We start from the raw sequence: 6,498 nt of genomic DNA, 5'->3' as shown, positions 1-6,498 counted from the left end.
GTTCATGCGGCACTCATTTTCCGATCTTTTGAACCTTCCCCATGGCATGTAGCCGCATGGAAATGGCTGTTTGAGAAACACCCAATTGCTCGGCAAGCATTTTTTGCGATTCCTGTGCCGATTTTCACGCTTCTTGTCACTCAGGTCAAAATCATTATTGAACCGACGAAACTAATCTCTGCACGTTGTTTCCGATAAAGCATTGTCGCCATAGACCTCCACAAGGATTCGATACGATTCGGCAGCCGATTTCTTCAAATTGAAACAGAAAAGCAAAACTTCCCGCATATGCTTTTTTTTAGCAAAAAACTAGACATGATTACGAAAGAAAAAATATATGTTGTTGTATGAAATTGCTGATGATGTGTACTAATTAATGTTGACAGATGTCAAACACATAAGAAACAGTGTGTTACGTGCCCAACCTTTGTACGCTCACTAATGCCACCTATGAGCAAACAGCGAATTTAAACTTATACACCTGGTATATATATATATGTATATATAATCGTATATAAGCAAATATCACCTGTAAATCTTTGTTATATTCAATGTAGTGACTATGTTTAGCATACTAAGGTAACTCACCTTTAGTTGCTTTGTTCATTCGCATAAAGATCTCCGGAATATCGATTCGATTGATTTGTATTATTCAAGCGGCGTATATTAAATATCTAAAAAATTCATACATGAGAATACATTACGAGAAAAATATATAAAAAGTTTAGTGAAATATTATTACTTTCAACATCATGAGTCTAGTATCTAGCTTTCTCTTCCTCATCCTCCTTCTCTCCCTTTTCCTCTCTTTCATCTACGTCTTCTTGCCCCTCCAAAGCTTCTTGCGTTTTTTCTACCTCCGTGATATTGATAGATTCCACCATCAAAATTTCGCCGCTATTATCCATTTCCCCCTTCTCCTTCTTTTCCTCTTTTCTTTTCTCTATAACCTCCTCCTCCTTCTCTTGCTCTTCTTTCTCGCATTAAAAAGTAACGTTTCGTTATGCATAAACTTATTGTGATTTTTCGCTAACTTTTTAAAACTTACGTCGTACTGGAATAAGGGGACTCCACAATATACGTATGTGGGCAGAATTCTGCGATTCATCATCTAAAACACAATTATATTTTTACATTAGTATTATTATTTTTATTTATTATTTGATTATTATTATTCTATCCTTACAAGAACTGGTCTTATTTGAAGAAAGATTTTAAAATCCAACTTATCAGATGATAATACAACGGGGATGTTGAGCTCATTATGCGTAATCCCTCGATTCATGCTCTTCCTAGAAAATTAAATATTTTCAGTAGACTATCTAATTCAATTTGCAATTTAATTTCTAATTAATTTTCATTACTTTCTAACGTTTACGTGCTACGACTTCATTAATCGCTTGTTCGGCTGGACATCGTCGCCTCAAATTAAGCCGGCCTAACGGGTGTCCGCCATGATCTACGATGCGGAATCGCCCGGCCTACAATACAGTTCTAAACTATGAAACAAATGTTGGAATTTAATGAAGCGAACTTTTAATAAAAAAAATTTTCTTTATTTATTTCAAAAAATATGATGTTATTGTTTACCTTGAAGCCAGCTATGTATCCTTCAGCATCATCTTCTTCATGATTAAAGCATTTGTACTTCTATCATGTACTTCTAAATGATGCGAGATTATTTCCATCAATCTCGCATCGCCGCCGCAATGCCCCAGTTTGTGCATAATGCACAACAATGTACTGAAGCACTCACCTGCGAAACACCCGAAAAACCGAATAATTCTCCTCGTTGTTTTCTGATAACTTTGTCAGATAAGCAACTGCAACTAATTTCTGATTCAAGTTGTAGGCGACGATAAAGAATTTTGTAAGCGATTCGCGAAGTGTCATTTTTGTTCACGGAAAACTATTGATTTTATAATTTCACAACAAAAATCAACTCTTGACAGAAAAAAATCAGCGTAGGACTAAACGTAGGACCTCACTCAATATGTGCTATTTATACATCAATAATATTCAAATTTCTAAAAATCGAAAATTCCTAAAAAAAAGATGAATCAATAAAAATTTCTAGTCACGCTATTGGCAAGTAGATTTTGACAATTTTTCCGATTGATTTCCTTCCTTCCTTTTACGTAGAGATTTTCTCGGAAAATTTTCGAAGTGAGAGTTGATAAAAAAACTCTCTGGTTACGAACAAGATTCTAACAAATCTTGACAACATAAAATTAACTCCCTTCCTCACATATAAGTATCACATCATTGCTTGTCTTAAGAAATCCCTTTCCTCTCACTTTCGTTATTATCTCGGAAAAGTTTTTGTCGCATGCTTTTTCGTACTATGGTATTCTTATTGTCGGAGTAACTCAAATTTAACCTTTTCCATTTTTTGCCGTTTTTTTTAGAAAATGAAAAAATGGAATTTCATTCTTATATCACGCAGAATTTAATTTTTTAGATTTCTTTTGACGTAAAAAAAAAATCATGGATTCACTGAACATTTCGTAACTCATTTATATTTTTTTCTTGATTCTCGTTATATAACTAAGATTTAATTTTTTATGCTGTATAAAAAGTTTATGATGGTGACAAATAATTTTCCTCAGAGACGTTTCTCTTTTGTTAGAAAAGAATTTTTTTAAACATTAAGATTGCAGGCAGAAGATGCAGGCAGATGTATATGTTGCAATTTCAACTGGGAGTGCACTGCCTGGAAGATTCTTCGGGTTGATTTTCCAAATCAGTTGATTGTAACTTTCGTTATTGTTCTGCGTAAATTCGCCAACGCATCTTTCAAGCAATTCCTTTTTAAATAAATTATTGTAGATAGACTTGAATTATTGTAGATAGACTGTCAACATCTGGAGGAAGAGGCTTATACGTGTGCTCAAAAGTCTCGTTCTTGTTCTTTTTATCTTCAGGAAGTGCTGCATAAGCTCTTTGCCACACAAGTCACTTCCGGGACGGCATTTTTCGTGACGCGAAGCTTCGTTGATAGAGCTATAATGATCAAATGTGACCCAAATCACACTTTCCATTGCTTCAGCCGAATCAGTGTGTGAATCGCCGTACACAGTTAATTTGTCGATCATTTTTCCGGTCAATTTTTCCTTGCCTCCAAGTCTTTTATTTTTCTTTTTGCACTCGCGCAACCTAACTTGGGCATCTGCCCAACTGTTGTTTCGTTGAACGTTCGGAAGCCTATAAACTGTCTCAAAGTTTTGATTTTCAAATAGAGGTTTCAAAAAATACTAATATTAACGTACTTGAATGTAAGTGACCATGAATTTTGAGCGACACAAGGACGTCTGCGGAAAGTTGTGAAGCGCTATTGCTCCTGACTTGAGCTAGCGCTCTCTAAATATTCACAACTTTTGAATGAGTGCACCGATTCTTTTAAAATTTTGAGGTAATATTATTAAGATTATATACTTTAAGAAAACATAATAAAAAAAAATTGATTTTTTTTCCGACCTATCCTATAACTAGACCTCTTAAAATTAGATTACTTTAAATAAAAAAAATTACAATATAGATATAAACGTTAGATATAAATTATTAAATAAATTTAATATTTTATTTATAAATTATATGAAAAAATAAAGAAATAATGTTTTATATAGCAATGTATTTTTTTGCAAACTTTTATTAATTTTTTCAAAACTGAATTTATATAAATATTTGCAAATACTATCAGTGATCAGACATAAAACAAAAATAGAATGACATATCTCATAGATATATAAGCGCTGATACTGTTTTCTAAATGCTTAGCTTTTTTGAACTAATTTTTTAATATTTAAGATTTTATAGAAAAAAATATTAACGTTTAAAGAAACTAAAACAAATTTTAATTTTAAAAGAAAAGTGTTAATAAATCAAAGTTTTAAAGTAATTACATTAAGTCGAAATTTAATTCATTTGATATAAGCTAAATTAAGTTAAAAGTTATTAACTTTTTATTTAATTTTTAATTTACTAACTAGTTTGTACCCAATCTTAATAAAAGTACCGATTGTATTTATTACTATCACTCAAAGAATTATGTCTGTAAATATTTTGTAAAAGAATTTTAATCCCCAGGATGTATTCTCAAACATCCGTAATACTTGTAAAAATATACACAAAATATTAATAAAAATTTACTTTATTGAAATAAACTTTATTACATAATCAATGCATATCAGTGATTGCATTCCATTTAATGCTCACAATGCTCGTGGAATCATTTCCTTATCATTTATCAAATTAAACAAGGACAAATGAGTGTTTGCGAGCGTTGCGAGCGTTAAGTGGAACGCAGTCAGTGTATGTCACAAATAAAAAAAAAACTAAATTTTATAATATAATTAAAGTCACAAATATATTTCACAAACTAATTATTAAATATTTGTACTATTTTAACATAAATATTAACATTTATCATAAGAAAATAATATGCATCTAAATTATACTGTAATTGCATACAATTACATCAGTAATATAATAATATAATCTTATGTTGACATAATTCAGTTATACAATATTTTATGTACAGGGTCGAATTTATTTCATGCGTTCTCTGTTTTTACTCAAATCTAAGGACATTTAAGCTTATCATTTTACTACTATTGACAGTATAAGCATTTCAATGATTGACTGCAAATAATTATTATTATGTATATGTTTCTTTTTCCGATATATATTATAATTATGAACATTATGATATTCGTTTTTTATATCACCAGCGTCTGTTTTAGAGAACGAAATAGAAAATTTATTATGTTTTATTTTTACTGTAATAAATATATATGTTTAACATTTGAAAATGATCCGAGTGTGATCGAAACGTTTTTTTACTGCATATTAGATTAAATTTTTACTTAACGATATATTTGTTCCTTTATTTTTGTTCAACTTCTATATTTCGACGGTCTATTTTATTTTATATAATTTTTGGCTCGTAGCCCCTTTTTTCTTTGGTTTTTTATAATAATATAGTTATTTAATATAATTATGCATGACTGCCATCATCTTACTTCCCATATATAATTTTTAAATACAGCATATCGTTTAATATTTTTTTGTTTAATGTTGCGACATGTTGGTATAGTATAAAATATATTATAGCTAAACTTATCTTCAAATAATTGTTTTAGATCAATATTATTATTAGTTAATATAATATTATTTTTATATCTTCTAAAAATTTTTTCCATTTCATGAAAAAACTGAAAGTTTTGCTATTTGCAAAAAAAAAGTATATCATTTATGTTACATCTAAATTTACTTAATTTATTACAATTTGATTTTACTGCCGATATATTTAATGCAATTACGACAAATTTTCTACGTCTTAATTATACCGGAAACGATATGACCAGCAACGTGATGTAAAATACATATTTAATTCAACACGTAATAGGATAATTCTTTTATTTGTTTTATTCAACTTAACTTTCAACATTGATTGTTGTAAATCATTGCTTTCAACATTTGATTGCGATAAGTCATCCCTTAAAAAGTGTTTCAATATACTGATTAAATTAGTAACTGATGATAGTTCATCAATTATTGGTGAAATATCATCAGTTACTGAATTAATCAGTATACTGAAACATTTTTTCCTAAGGAATTGCTTTGATTTGATTGTGGTAATTCATTGTATAAAAACAAATAAAGGCTAATGAGAGTTATATGCGCGGTTATTAGTGCGAAAATAAAAACGTTTATTATCGAAAAAAATCTATAATTACATTTAGACGTTTCGGCTCTTCGAGCCATCATCAAATGTTTAGACATACTGATAATGGTTCGAAACGTCTATGCGTAATTAATTATATATTTTTTCGATAAACACTTTTATTTTCGTACTAATAATAATCGCGCATATAATACATTAGCCCATTTATTTGTTTTTACATTTTGACATTCTCGAGAGTTCGTTACTTGTCTTATTTGTAATTCATTGTCGTTGTTTTGATTTAATTATGGTAATTTATTGGTATTGCTTTAATTTTATTGTGATAATTCATTACTTTTAGTTTCAATAATAGATAAAAAAAACTTTGCAAAAGTTCTCAATCATCTTCATTATAATTACTAGTTGATTTTGTCATATAATGTGAAACAGTGATGATTAACTTTAAATTGTTTTTTAATTGGAGTGCATTTAATATACAATTTTTCATACGTAACCAAGGTAGAAAAATATTGTTAAAATTATTCTATGTTTTGGAATACTTTTCAACAAAATTTCAGCATTTCAAAAAAATTTCCATTTAATTTCAGCAATTTTTAGCTGAAAAATTCATTTTCGACAAAATTATGAAAAATCAGCAAAATTTTCAGACAAAATTTTCAGACAAATTTCAACAAGAATTTCAGAGAAACTTCAGAAAATATCAGAGAAATTTCGGTTGTATTTCAGTGATTTTTCAGTATGTTAGCTGAAAAATTCACTTTCAATGAAATTTCAGCAAATTTTCAGCAACGTAGAATAATTTCAGCGAAATT

The 6,498-nt window shown here is 29.2% G+C and overlaps 1 long non-coding RNA gene across 1 annotated transcript; it reads right to left on the bottom strand.

Annotated features, from left to right (window-relative positions):
* Positions 1-597: 597 nt before the first annotated feature.
* On the bottom strand, positions 598-1,471 carry LOC108691228. Its single transcript, XR_001931919.1, has 5 exons — positions 1,365-1,471; positions 1,187-1,292; positions 1,049-1,111; positions 743-973; positions 598-674 (listed from the first exon to the last, which is right to left on the bottom strand). It is a non-coding gene; the product is annotated as an uncharacterized LOC108691228 (long non-coding RNA).
* Between the last annotated feature and the right edge of the window lie 5,027 nt (positions 1,472-6,498).

Source organism: Atta colombica, unplaced genomic scaffold, assembly GCF_001594045.1.
Source record: "Atta colombica isolate Treedump-2 unplaced genomic scaffold, Acol1.0 scaffold42, whole genome shotgun sequence".
NCBI lineage: Eukaryota > Metazoa > Arthropoda > Insecta > Hymenoptera > Formicidae > Atta > Atta colombica.
This window is presented reverse-complemented; position numbering and strand designations above follow the sequence as displayed.